At 41.1% G+C, this 13,326-nt stretch overlaps 1 protein-coding gene across 5 annotated transcripts in view; it reads left to right on the top strand.

Moving 5' to 3' along the window:
- The window catches only part of Mbnl1 (muscleblind like splicing regulator 1), a 176,246-nt gene that overhangs the window by 48,736 nt on the left and 114,184 nt on the right, over positions 1-13,326 (top strand). The window contains exon 2 of one of the 5 annotated variants that reach the window (XM_085682457.2): positions 10,941-11,166. The exons of 3 other annotated variants lie outside the window; for them this stretch is intronic. The gene's annotated coding sequence lies outside the window, so the exon portion shown is untranslated. Of the gene's footprint in view, positions 1-10,940; positions 11,167-11,807; positions 11,950-13,326 lie in introns of those variants that run through there. One more of the 5 variants, XM_087899487.1, reaches the window with a different exon arrangement.

Genomic DNA, 13,326 nt, shown 5'->3' with positions numbered 1-13,326 from the left:
AGTTTTAGCTGCTTGCAGTTGCTGAAATTTTATGTGTAAAAGAATAGCCTCAGAGGGTAACCGTAGATTCCGGGTTCCCTGTCTCGGCACATGTGTAGGTCCCAGGAATGCAGACTTGCAACAGTGAAGCCTAATTGACTGGGACATTTCTGAGGCATCTGTAGCCCAGAACAGTAAGTGTGGGAGTTAATACACTATTGGCAGTTATTGGAGCTTATTGTTAACTATGGTTGTCTTGTGATTTGCTATGGGGAGGTGGTCATTGGCTTTTAAGAGCGTATGATGCTGGTGGAAATTTACGGAGCTTTAATCACTGTCTCATTAACAGGGTGTAATCGGCTTTTCGTGCTTCTTCATGGGTTGCAGCCTTTCCAGAATGCACAGAATCTTATGTGCAATTAAAATCATTAGCAAAGAGTAGGTTTTTCTCTTTAGCAAAAGGACCAGATTTCAAGCAGCTCTGCTAATTTGGTAAATAGGTACTTCTTTTGAAAGTACCAGATCCTAATAAAATCTTTTATTTCACGAGAAACGTGGCCCAGTCATAAAATCTCATTATTGAAACAAGAAGAGAAGAAGTAGGAAAGGCCAGGTTCTGCCATTTAACCATTTTGAGTCTTGAAGCTTCTCTTCCAGATACTTTGTCTAATGAACTGTTGTTTAGCAGTCAACTTTGAAGGGGCAAAGTGAGAGGAGAGTGCCTTCATTTCCTAACCAAGCAGGCGCACAGGCAGCCTCTCCTGTGAGCTTATTGCACCAACCATGTTAGTTTACCGGAAGTACAAGCCACTTTAGGAAGAGCCTGCTCTAGATTCATCAATGACTGAAGTGGATTCCAGACATATGAGAAACTGGGAAACATGTTTGTGCTTACATTGGTTTCCCAGATTCTGTTGTGCCTTATAGAAGTTGTTAGAAATACTACCTTCAGTTAGTCTCTAAGAAAAAGCTGAATAAGACATTTTTAATATTTATAGAAATAATGTGAAAGAAAAACATTCCTTTAATCCTATAACACCAACTGAAAGCCTAGAGATGGAGCATTCCCATAGCCACTTCACACCACACGCCTTCTCCTGTAGTCACTTCACACCGCTCACCTTCTCCTATAGTCACTAACACTGCAGCCTTATCCTGTAGTCACTTCATACGATAACCTTCTCCTGTAGCACACCTTCTCTCATGGTCCCTTCACACCACAGCCTTCTGCCGTATTCACTTCACACTGCATACTTTCTCCTGTTGTCACTTCACACTGCATGCTTTCTCCCTTAGTCACTTCACACTGCATACATTCTCCCTTAGTCACTTCACACTGCACACCTACTCCCTTAGTCACTTCACACTGCACACCTTCTCCCATAGTCCCTTCACACCACACACCTCCTCCCATAGTCCCTTCACACCACATGCCTCCTCCTGCAGTCAATTCACATCTCAGCCTTCTCCCGTAGTCACTTCATACTGCACTCCTTCTTCCATGGTCACTTCATACCGCACGCCTTGTTTCTATTAATTAGAAATAGACATATATTGTCCATCTCCACCACTGTTAGTGCAAACATAACATTTATTCCTGTTTCTAACATTTCCTCTTTGACAACTACAGAATTCAAAAATTGCACTTTTTTTCTGTTTTTTTTTATTTTTTGAGCAATGCAGTACTTTATTTTGAATTTTCAAGAGCTTCCATTAGTTGGCTGCCATAAAGGGAAGATATTGAAGAGATTTTGGAGATACAAAGAAAGGTTTAAGTTCTCTTTAGAGGTGAAAGGCTTTTCATGCTTCCCTACATGAGAACTTCACAGTGCAGATTGAGGGATAGCGTCTCAGCAAGTACCTAGAAAAATATCAAAAAGTATGCTTTGCTCTTGAGAAAGGTAAAGTCTGGGAAAATGCTTTCTCAGAAATTCCTTGTTTAGTTTAGACTTAACACATGAGCATGCCTTATGAGCGAGGGTCTATGTTATTAAGTGATGACCTCATAGGAGCTTTCCATATGTATTTGCGAGCCTTCATGAGAAGTCAAAAACCAGCATTGACTTAGGTGGCCATGCAGACAGGGACACCAAGAGAAGGTGTTAAATAATATGTAACTATATTGCCCTGTTTCTTTTAGCATAGAAACATCCTTAAAACACAGACAGTATGTTTATTAATTGAGATATTATCCATTTGTATATTAGAATATTAACAAAATTTGTTGCTATTTAATATCTTGGGCCTAGGTGAGTAGGTTATTTTATGTGGCACTGTCCCTAAAGAATATTTAAGGTACACTGAAGCCCCACTGAAAATATGAGTTATTAGAGCTGGCCTTTGCTTTCTGACATTTCCGACTGTTTTAAATCAGAAAAGCAGAGGAACATCATTTATTCTTAGTAAAGACATTGTTCCTGTTTGTAAGCAACCATATATGAGCTTACAGCTTTTTAAGTAACGATCAAGTTATGTGATGACAATATTCTATTGATAATGAAATAAGATTGTTATTAAAGTCAGATCTAGGATTCGGGCCACGGCAGCGGCCCCGGCGAGGGGGAGCTAGGACTTTCCCCGACCCCATAGACTCCCAGGTCAGCCTGCCCTGCTGGCTCCACCCTGCTAGCTTCCCGCCAGCCATCCCTGCTTCCATCCAGAGGGCCTTCCGAGTGATCCTGCATCTGACGAAGGATGGCGATACAGTCGGAAACCCACATTGCAGCACGGGACTGAGCCCCCCGAGGTCCAAATGAGGAGCAGAAGGAGGAAGAACATGAAAAACGAAGTCAGTACTGCGAGGGATGGCATCACCCACTGATACAAGGGAACGGATCTGATGAGAGTTTACCAAGGCCAGTTGGACTGGGACTGAAAGAGGACGTGATCTAACCAGACTCTCCGAATTTGGCCGGATTCTCTGACTGTGGCTGACCCGAAGTCTTTCTGAAAAGCCATTGACTATGACACTGGGACCTGTTTCCTCTACATATAATGGATTTTGGGGATCCAGTCTGTTTGGACACTCACCTTCCTGGACCTGGAGGGAGGGGGAAGGAACTGGAACTTCCCACAGGGCAGGAAACCCTGACCGCCCTGGGGGACGAAGAGGGAGGAGGAGGGGGAGTAGGGGGAGTGGGAGGGTGTTGGGAGGGGGGGTGGAAATGGAAACTTTTATAATTTAATAAAATTTACTAAAAAAAAAAAAAAAAGGAAAAAAAAATAAAGTCAGATCTATTAATCAGTAGAAATATTTGTAGGACTGAAATGACGCCTTCTGCAGCACCCATGTGATTTATGACCAGGGAATAAGAAACGCATTGGTGAAAAAATGCTTTGTTGATTTCATGGAACAGAGGAAATATTTGGGATAGTGTCTCCTCATGAGACTTGTACTAATTCATTTCTTAGAATGTATTCAAATAATTATATGATATATTTGTTCATGAATGATTTCATTCATTGTATTCTTAAGAAAAATATTGTGGATATTTATTTTATAAACAAAGTTTTCATACTTTTTGTTATAATTTATTGAGCAACGTATTTAGGATAATTTTAAGTAGTCATAATCCATAATGTTTTTCTGAGTTTATTGTGTCAAGGTTTAAATACAGTATTTGAAATTTAGATCTCCCTGTTGGGTGTCACAGTGTTTACACCCTTATCTAGTTCAAAGTAGTGAGACTAGTTGTTCAACTATAATTTCAGAAGCCTCATAAAATACAGGGTAGAGTAAGTATGGTACTTTACAGAGATTAAATTTTATTTTGGGTGGGTTTTAAATTGCATCTGCCACTCCTTCATATGTTACTTTTATAACATATGTCACTTGATACTGCTAAAATGAAATATACATGGTTAATTACAGAGGTTGTCTTGGGACTTCTAGAGGGGTCGTTGGAATGACATCGTGAAGGCTATCAGTTGCCGATGTCAGTGACGTCCTCAGTTCCCTGGGAATATTCTCTTATTTCTCTGGTTGATCAACTTCATACTTTTGAGTTATGTATTATTGTCATTAAGAAAATACAGATTTCCCTGTAGCATTGTCATTTAAAACATTTTAGGTAGAAATGCCACCAGCTTCATTAAGGAGCTTGGTGATACTATTCACAAAAAGAGAAGTTGAATATTAAATATTACATTTGCTGCTAGTTACTACGTCAAATAAACTGTTTCTCCATTGAGCATGGTTTATAGTCTTAGTCCACACCAGATTATTGTTAGAGCATAGCAATACCACTGTGAGTCATGTTCTGTTTAGCAGTTTGGCCAGGCTAGTTTCACAGTGATGAAATCTGGGTTTTCCAGTGTATCATTTTTTTCCCCCGAAAATTCGAGGGAGGTGATTTGTCTGATTTATCGTTGAAGACATAAAGAGCATTAACTTTTTTGTTGCCTATGTTCTGGTTTATATTTATCACTTTGAAATGGTAAATATTACAGACAGATCAGACACGCTACGTGAAGCTAACAAGATAGCGTCTGTGTAATACATGAGAACAGGGGCAGCATTTCCTCATGAAGAACAGTAAAGCAGCATGTAGTCTCATTTCCTGTCTTCTTGGTGAAGGGAGAGAAGTTCTACACCACTGGCTGTTTGAATGTCGTAAGATAATGCAAAGGGATTATATTTTAGATTAAAGCAGATCTTTTAATTTCACAATCAGGGGGGTGTTTAAATGTGGTTCTATTGGAACTTTACTGCGTCCTGTTCTCTTGCCAGTTGGTATTGCGTTCTCTTAATTAGAAAGACGAAATAGCCAGTGTCTCAAACTGTGCATCCGGAGCCCAGATAATGCAACTTGTAGAAGACACTTTGAGACTAGCATTTGCATGTTGTGGGCCAATCTGTATCTATATCATCCACGTCTCTTTGTTTATGCCTCTGTCATGTTCCTATCCCTGTCCCTTTGCATATCTCTCGATCCATCTTTCTACCACCCATCTACAGTCTTACCACATGACGATTTGTTTCCTTTGGGCCTGTGAAAGTTTTGATGCTGGTCATAGAGGAAAATGTAGCCTGTGTTCGTGAGACTTCTGTGCCGAGACAGAAGCTGACAATGGGATGTGGATCGATATCCTCCTCTACCCCTTCCTTCCAGTGGCTGGTGTCTGATGGGGTATCATGTACTTGTCTTACAATCTGGACTGCTCTTGGGATGGGAAAAGGTTGGCCAGATTTGATAATGTTTATGTACAGAGCTGGTAACCAGTATGTGAAGTACTTTTGTCACCTTCTAGTGATGCTGATACTTTACAATTTCCTCTTACAAATAACATAGAAATAAATTCACCACTCCCTTTTAGATCATTGCCTATATTGACATGTGTATTATTATGTCTTAAAAGTCATTTTCCAATGTGAGTATAGTTCTGTAATTCTAGTCTTTAACAATAGGGTATCAAGTGACCTGTGCTCCTTCATTATCTGCCCTACCACACACCGTGCGTCTGTTTAGGGGAATGGGGATTTTGAGAGACTGCACTGACAGACCTCAGATTACTTCTGCCAGTCAGTAAACGAGGTCTTCCCAGCAGCCGCTTGTCTGAAATGTGTCATAGCAGGAGGCCACATTGGCAGTCTCTGTCGTTCCAGAGGATGTGACCGGAGGTTATCCTTTTCTTGGTAGTTCCAAAACTTCAGTCGCTTGCATGACGCCATGATTTTATTGCCAATATATTGACCTAGTCTTATGCTTTGAATTCTTTTCATTAATGTTTCGCATCATTGCGAGTCGTCACATGACCTAGCGCAGTCTGGAGGAGCTGGTGTCAGCACTCTGGAGCATCTGTTAAGATTACACAGTGTGCATCTCTGTGTAATCTCCATGGGCACTGCCCCTAATTCACTTACCCTGGGAAGCACCCAGCTTAGTTCTTTGTTCTAAGAAGAGCAATACTTCTGGAAGGCTCCCTCACCCTCTCAGACAACCACAGCTTGGTGACTCTATTTAAGAAGTGAGGACAGTGTGACTGCAGATCTCCTCCCAAATTCCTAGTATTGTATTTCCTCTGAAGTCTGTTAATATTTGGGGCAAGCACTGAGAAAAATTATTATGTGAATAAGCTTCATGTGTTTAAGTGCTGCATAGCTGATTACAATTCTGTTGGCATCCTTTCTGTCACCTCCAAACTTACACAGTGAGGTCATTCTTACTTTCTATTAGGATTAGAACTATTTTAGTAAGGCAGAATGGTAGTAAGAGGCCTCACATCATTTATTTCTCAGTACATAACACATCCTAATATGACAGTGTCAGAAAAGAAGTCCCACAGACTTCTCGCTAACTACTCTGGGATCACAGAACAGACTCCCTTCTATTTGTCTTACAACTTAAAGGACTAAGGAACACAGGAGACTAAGACACTAACGTCTTGCTTAGAGGCTATTGTTCCATCTTGTAGGCACGCATTTACCTTCTATTGCACACCGTGTGAGGCCTCAATGGATGCACACTCTTCTGAGTGTCCAAGCCTTTAGCTGACCAAGAACAACCACTCGTACTTCCTTATGACTTCGTTCCCCTTTGTGCTTTTCAAATCTTGATTCTTTATCTTTTTTAGCCCAATTTTTACTGTGTGGATTCTTTCATATTGTTTCCTTTCTTTTTCCTTCGTTATATTTTATCTTACCATAGACTGTACACATGGCTTCTGACATCACTTTAGTGAAATTAGATCATGTGGCCGAGAGTGTTTGGCTGTAGACATGTCATATGAGTTAGGAAAAGCAATGGTTAGAATTTGATCAGTCGGTTGCTGAGAACTTTTCCCATGGGTACCAGAAAGTTTGATTCTTGTTACAAAGCCTTTAAATTTCCAAAACAAACCATTTGTTTTTGAGGTAACTTTATATATAATATATTGATAAAGTCAGAAACATCACAGAGAGAATTTACCTATTAGTAAACATGTTAGAAGTAGATTCATTTCATTTAGTAGTTATTTAAAAAACCAAACCTTTATTTCAGAGAAAAATGTTTTCATAAATTCTTCTAATCTGTATGTTACCCTTACATTATTTTTCCTTTCTTTCTTTCTTCCTTCCTTCCTTCCTTCCTCCCTCCCTCCCTCCCTCCCTTCCTTCCTTCCTTTCTTTCTTTTTTGAGACAGTTTTCATTATGTAGTTCAAGATGGCTTAGAATTCACTTTAGCTTAACCTGGCTTCAAACTCTTAGTGTTCTTGCTGTTCTGTCGTCTCCTAGGTCCGAGGGCCCACACACTGCTAAATAGCGTCTTTGATAATCGGCTTGTAGGGTAAAAATACCTTTACTAGTCGAAGTTACATTTGAGAGTTCAGTGTTGATCCAAGTCCTTTGCGTATTACCTTAAAGCAAACAGTTTCATGAACTGAACGTACCCAGGAGGCACAGATGGGTGTCCTCTCTCCTTATTCCCTGTCTTGCTCAGTCAGTCATAAACATGCTGCTTCTCGTCTGCATGTGTGTTCTAGTATGATCAGTTTACAAACGTGTTTATAGTTCTTTTAGTTGGAACTTTTGAAGAATCTCTTAAATAGATTGGAAATGGAATAGAGCAAACTAGAATCTCTAGGCAATTTTGTAATTAATGTATGTTTCATACTAAAGTGCGACTAAGCCTGTGGCTTGACAGAAAGGAAAAATAACCAACTCAAGAAAGAAACTTTATCATATTCTATACCCGTGGCCACCAGAGAACATGGATATTTATAATGGTGCCAATTCTCCTTTTTTTAAAATGTAGCTTGAACCTTGTACTTTACAATTAAATATTCCCCAATGATTTTTATTATACCTGCCTAAACATGTTTGTTCCTATTTATATGAATAAAATTTATACATATATTAAGCATCTAATAGTGTCTGCTATATTCCAGGATCTAGGGTTTGGGTAATACACCTTGCCCTCAGGGAGTTGATACTATTCGACAAACAGTTCTAAAGTAATGAGCATGTTAGGCGATGGAATCATGGTTTTCTATTTTCCTTTACTTTTTTCATCATAGCTGGTCCAGCTTTACAGAGAAGATGGTATCTATAGCAATGTAAACAAGAATAGATTTGCTGGGTGGCAGGGATACGGGGTGTTCAGCCAAATGAAGTGATCACGTATAGTACACTATTGGGGTTCAGTAGCTGCTATGGGCAGAAGCCCCGAGAACTCATCCCTCTAAAGATACAGGGATGTGAGACCATAAGCTAAAGAGTTGTGTGTGTTGGTTCTGTGTTGAGGTGTGGTACTGAAGCAAATGTGAATTCATTTGGCTTTTCCAGGGTTGACAACTTCTGTTGAGCAGCAAAGTGATAAGCATGGGAGTTATAGTGACGTGGGTACAAATGTGAAGGACAGCACAGCACAGAAGCAGCCTGTGTAGATTGTAGACACTGGTCTGGGGAAGACACATAGTGAGGGGAGGGGGACGGTACACAGTCATGCAGGACTTTATTCCCCTTTGGTGCAGGGTTTTCAACTCTTGTGAAAACTTAAAATGACCCGCTGTGTGAAGGTGGCAGACGGGTGTGCATAGGTCTAGGGAAGGAAGGCGACTTTGGGAAGGAACCAGTCAAGGTGGAAGCTGGGGGAAGTTTGACACTGGCGAGAGCGGCAACAGAAGATGTAGTCAGACAAGCAGGAGTTTCAGGGGGAGATCAGACCTACGGATGACTGTTTGAGCAAAGAAATAAATGTGGCACATAAGATCACCCACCACTGAGCGAGTGAAACCTGAGGAGAAGAGGATTCAAGTGGAGGTGGCTCGAAGGTTGCTGTGTAAGTGAGGGAGCAGTCCAAGGCTCTGCAGAGACTCCTAGGCAGATGGAGGGCCTGCAGGACCCTGGAATTTATAGAGGTGATAGTCTGCACGTGCTTTCAATGTGTATTTGAGTACATTCACATATAATTGATTACATCTGTATATGTGTGTTACTTTTGTGTCCTCGGGTAAGCTCAGTCCCACCATAGTAAACAATCGTTTGTATACCCTTGCTTTTGGAAGTCACTCGGTCTGTATCTTTGTCACTGTCCTCAGGGTGCTGAGACAGTAGTGTTGTTTCTGCCCTTGGAAGCATGTGGTTCAGTGGTTCCAACATACAAGAAAATAAAATGCTTCATCGACAGGGGTGATGTGTAGAGGTAATTCCGAAATGATGATGCTAGTGTGTAAGTGAGTAGTGTGATGGATGTGTCACCTCTGGCTTTCCTGGAGGTGTGGTGTGGTGGCTGATGAGGGGTTAATCAGTGTGGGCTGGAGAGGAGGTGAGCACATGTGTTCTGTGTTCGTGCCATGGAGGCTCTGAGAAACTGTGACTGCTGAGCAGAGACCGAGCATTAGACAGAGTACGGACTTGCCAGAACTGGACAGACTGACCTTGCTTGGGCAGAGCTGAGCCTTAGGACCTGAGGACTCTTCTTGAACACTGTGGTTAGTTACTTCTTCACTCCCTGTTAGAAACTGCAGTTTTCTGTTGAGTGTTTTCTAAATATAAAAACCTGTTAAGTAGCTTGAATTTTCTCTGAATACTATTAAGAATACTAGGATTAGTCCTAAAAAAATTTAAATTCTACTAGATAGTCAGGCTTTTAGGACGGATATCTTCGTTGCCTCTATTCTATATCCCAAAATTACGAAGGTACCATTTATGTCCAGTTTCTTTTAAAAAACTGACTGCAATCACCATTACTCTGTGTTGTTGGTGACTTGGAAGGTGCTAGTTAGAAAAAATCCTGACTTTCTTTACCGACAGTGTTCAGAAGGAAAGCAACCCCAAACATACACACTTTTATTTTTGTAACTAGTTAAATTTTTGTGAATTTTTTTCTTGTCCTTTCTAAAGGGAAAGTAAGCTGGTGAGCAAAGCTGCCCTGTGCTAAGGAGTGTTCTCCTAAGTTAACAGAGCCTCAGGCAACCGCCTCGGCCCCCACCCTCCAGCATAGTGTGGGACTGAGCCTCCGAAGTGCATCCTGCTGCCCAAATCAAATTGCTCACTTAATAATTAATGTTCCTGCAATGGAGTCACTTTCTCCCTGGAGGTTGACTTCAGATTTACCAGACACACTGACAACACTGCGCTCCTTATTCTTGCCACAAGACCTCAGCTTCTGCTTTAAAAATGTCTGAATAAAGGATGCTTTTGTTCCTACCTCGCCTGCCTGTGATATAGTGACACAGTGTCTGATGGCTGAATGGAATAGTTTTACAGTATGAGTGCTGCTTTCAGCGGAGGGGCAGGACTTGGGCTTTAGGAGGAAGTGAATTGGATAGGTCAGGAGAATGTACCATTCGTAAACACCCCTTTCCTTTTTTATTCACGTGTCGGGGCAGCAGCAGCAGGCTGCTCAGTGTCCACCCCTGGGAAGTGCCAGAGGGAAAGCAGCTTGGACTTCAGCTGCGGATTTTAGACCTTTATTTGATTCCCCCGGAGAGATTGTCGAGTCCTTGGACTTCTTGCGTTAGAAGCTATTTGGAAACTAACATGGTTTAGTCCACTAACTGCATGTTGGGTAAATTCAAAACCCACATGCTCGTCCTCTTGCAGTGGAATAAGTCACATCTGATGGACATTTTCTGTGCTTATAGCATAGTAATGAACGTCTGACAGGCGCGACCTTTCATAAGACAACCCACACTATTGGCTTTCTGCCCAGAATATTGCTGCAACACTATCTGTGATTGGTTATCTCTTTATCATGCATTGCTTCACAAGGGGAAACGGCCCCCTTTTTAATAAATCTACGATGGCTGGCTGCAATATGCCTCACTGTAAGTATTTTGCGTGTGTGTGTGTGTGTGTGTGTGTGAGAGAGAGAGAGAGAGAGAGAGAGAAAGAGAAGGAGAGAAAGAAGAGAGAAGCAGAGACAGAGAGAGGCTGACTTTGAGTTGCTTAGTCTGGTATCACATGGCAAGGTTGTGGTACTATAGGACATTAGTGAATGCTACTTAGTAAATCTTAACCTATCTCTTTTCTCTACAGGTTGGTACTAAGAAGTGCCTTTCCTGACGTCTCTGCTGCTTGGAACCGCTTCTAGAGCAGCCTCTGCTTTTGCCTTGCTTGCTGCCAGCTAGACTGTGACGACAGCACATCCGCCCTCCACCTCTAGCCCAGACACCCCCATTTCTACTTCTAATCAGGAGAAAAGCTCTGAGTATCTGCCATTGCCCTAGGCTGCTTTAGTTTAGAAGAAAAGTTTGCTGAAAAAGTAAGATACCTTCTGCCAGGAAATCAAGGAGGAAAAAAAAAATCATTTTCTCGATTTTGCTCTAAACTGCTGCATCTGTCTATGCCAAACTAATCAATACCGATTGCACCACCAAACTCCATCGCAAATTCAGCTGTGAGGAGATTCCCTGTCAGACAACTTTGCTGAGAGCAGCTTGGAAATCCGGTGTCAGAGGGTCTGCCACGTTCTCATGCTTGCATTTTGGGCTCCAAATTGGCACTGGGAAGGGGTTACTGAGCACAAGGCTGATTCCAGGCCCTCCTGTAAGCACCCATCCACTCACAATCCTGGTATTTCTCTAAAAACCAAAACCTCTTTGAATTAACAGTTTCATGCTGTGAATTTCTAGTGGAGGTCTAGTGATATTGAAGTCACACTTTTCCACGTGCCGTGAAAGCAGGGAGTGGGGAAACAGCCTTCCGGACATTCTCATTGCCATTTCACACTTCTGAGTTTTATCAGTTCCTATCTTGTTTTGTTTTTGTTTTTGTTTTTGTTTTTTTTTGTTTTGGTTACTGATTTTTTTTTTTTTGAGAGGGTTGGGTTTGCTGGTTTCATTGACCATTTAACTACCTGTAAAATATAAACATGGCTGTTAGTGTCACACCAATTCGGGACACAAAATGGCTAACACTGGAAGTATGTAGAGAGTTTCAAAGAGGGACTTGCTCACGGCCAGACACGGAGTGTAAATTTGCACATCCTTCGAAAAGCTGCCAAGTTGAAAATGGACGAGTAATCGCCTGCTTTGATTCACTGAAAGTGAGTAAATAATTCTGTACTTTTAAGGATATGCAATGATTGATTAAGGGGTATGGGCACACAGTACAGTAAGTTTGGGATTATGGATTGTTTTGTTAACACTTTAGTTATGCAGCATGTTCTGGTTCATGGTGTTGGACTGGGACTCTCAATGAGATGTCATAGAACCAAGTTCAGCCAAACTTACAAGGAACTTTATCAGGCCTTTAACTCCAGTCGCCTTGATTTCTCCCCCTAGAGCAGAAAGTGTTGTGTACCGATGCAGTTGTAATATGATGATAACCAAGTATGATCTTTGTTCAGCAATGGTAAATGTTCCTGTTCAACACTTTCATGTGTTAGAATAAGGCCAAGACAGTCACTGATTGAATATGAGTTGTTTTCCTTTGCTGGTAAACTTGTCAAGTCCTTAGAAATGAATGGCAGATTCTATGTCAGCTGATCATGGGTACATCTTTACTTTTCTGTGAGATAATTTTTAGTGGCTAAAGCCATGCAGTTTTGGAAAAACTTGACTAGATGTAAGATTTCTTTCAGTTGATATAGTAGCTTATGTGAACCACATACTTTATTGAATGTGAGCTTTATATGTAGGTACGAACCAAATACTGTTCTTTATTAGATTTTTCATACTGAGGAAATACATATGTTCTTTTGCTGTGAGAGTCTTACCAGTTGTTACTTACTATGTTTTTGGTCAGAAATGTTCATAGTTAGCTTTGTATGCATGATAAGAAGAAAAGATTTATGTTAGCATGTTTATCAAGTTTGAAATGGATCTTATAAAAGATTGCAAGCATGTCTATTTTGAAATACAAGGGCAATATTAGAAATGTGTTCTGGGGTATCTTCAACTTACTTGGTTTAATCAGATGGATTATTGAATACTAAATACCTGCAATTAATTCTTTGACTCTTCCAAGATGATCACCATCCTATCTACATCTGTAAAGAAGTCTCATAGTTCCATCATGTCCTTTTGAAAACACAGCATACTGTAATCCAAGTGCTGTTCTCACCACATCAGGGTGAGTTAGAGGTTAGCCGTTTCACCCGGTTGCTTTTAGTTCACTTTGGGATTCTCACTTTGGTAAAGTTTTTTTGCCAAGGATTTCAAAATTTCATTCTTTAGAATAGGCTGAGAGGAGGTGTGTGATAGTAACCACAGATCTGTGTCAGAACAGCAGGCTATCGGCAGAGCCCTAGAGACAGGCAAGCAGGAGCTGTCAGTTACTACAGCCCCTGCCTTGGCCTTGAAACACAGGCACAGCGTTGATACATTCAGGAATGTCAGTCCTAAATTAATGGTCACGAATTCAGGTGTAATTTAGAGCCAGGGATCCATAAAATGAAGAGCAGAGGACTAATTGCTCTTGT

The sequence above is a fragment of the Myodes glareolus genome, chromosome 20, assembly GCF_982192425.1.
Source record: "Myodes glareolus chromosome 20, mMyoGla1.1, whole genome shotgun sequence".
Lineage (NCBI taxonomy): Eukaryota > Metazoa > Chordata > Mammalia > Rodentia > Cricetidae > Myodes > Myodes glareolus.
This window is presented reverse-complemented; position numbering and strand designations above follow the sequence as displayed.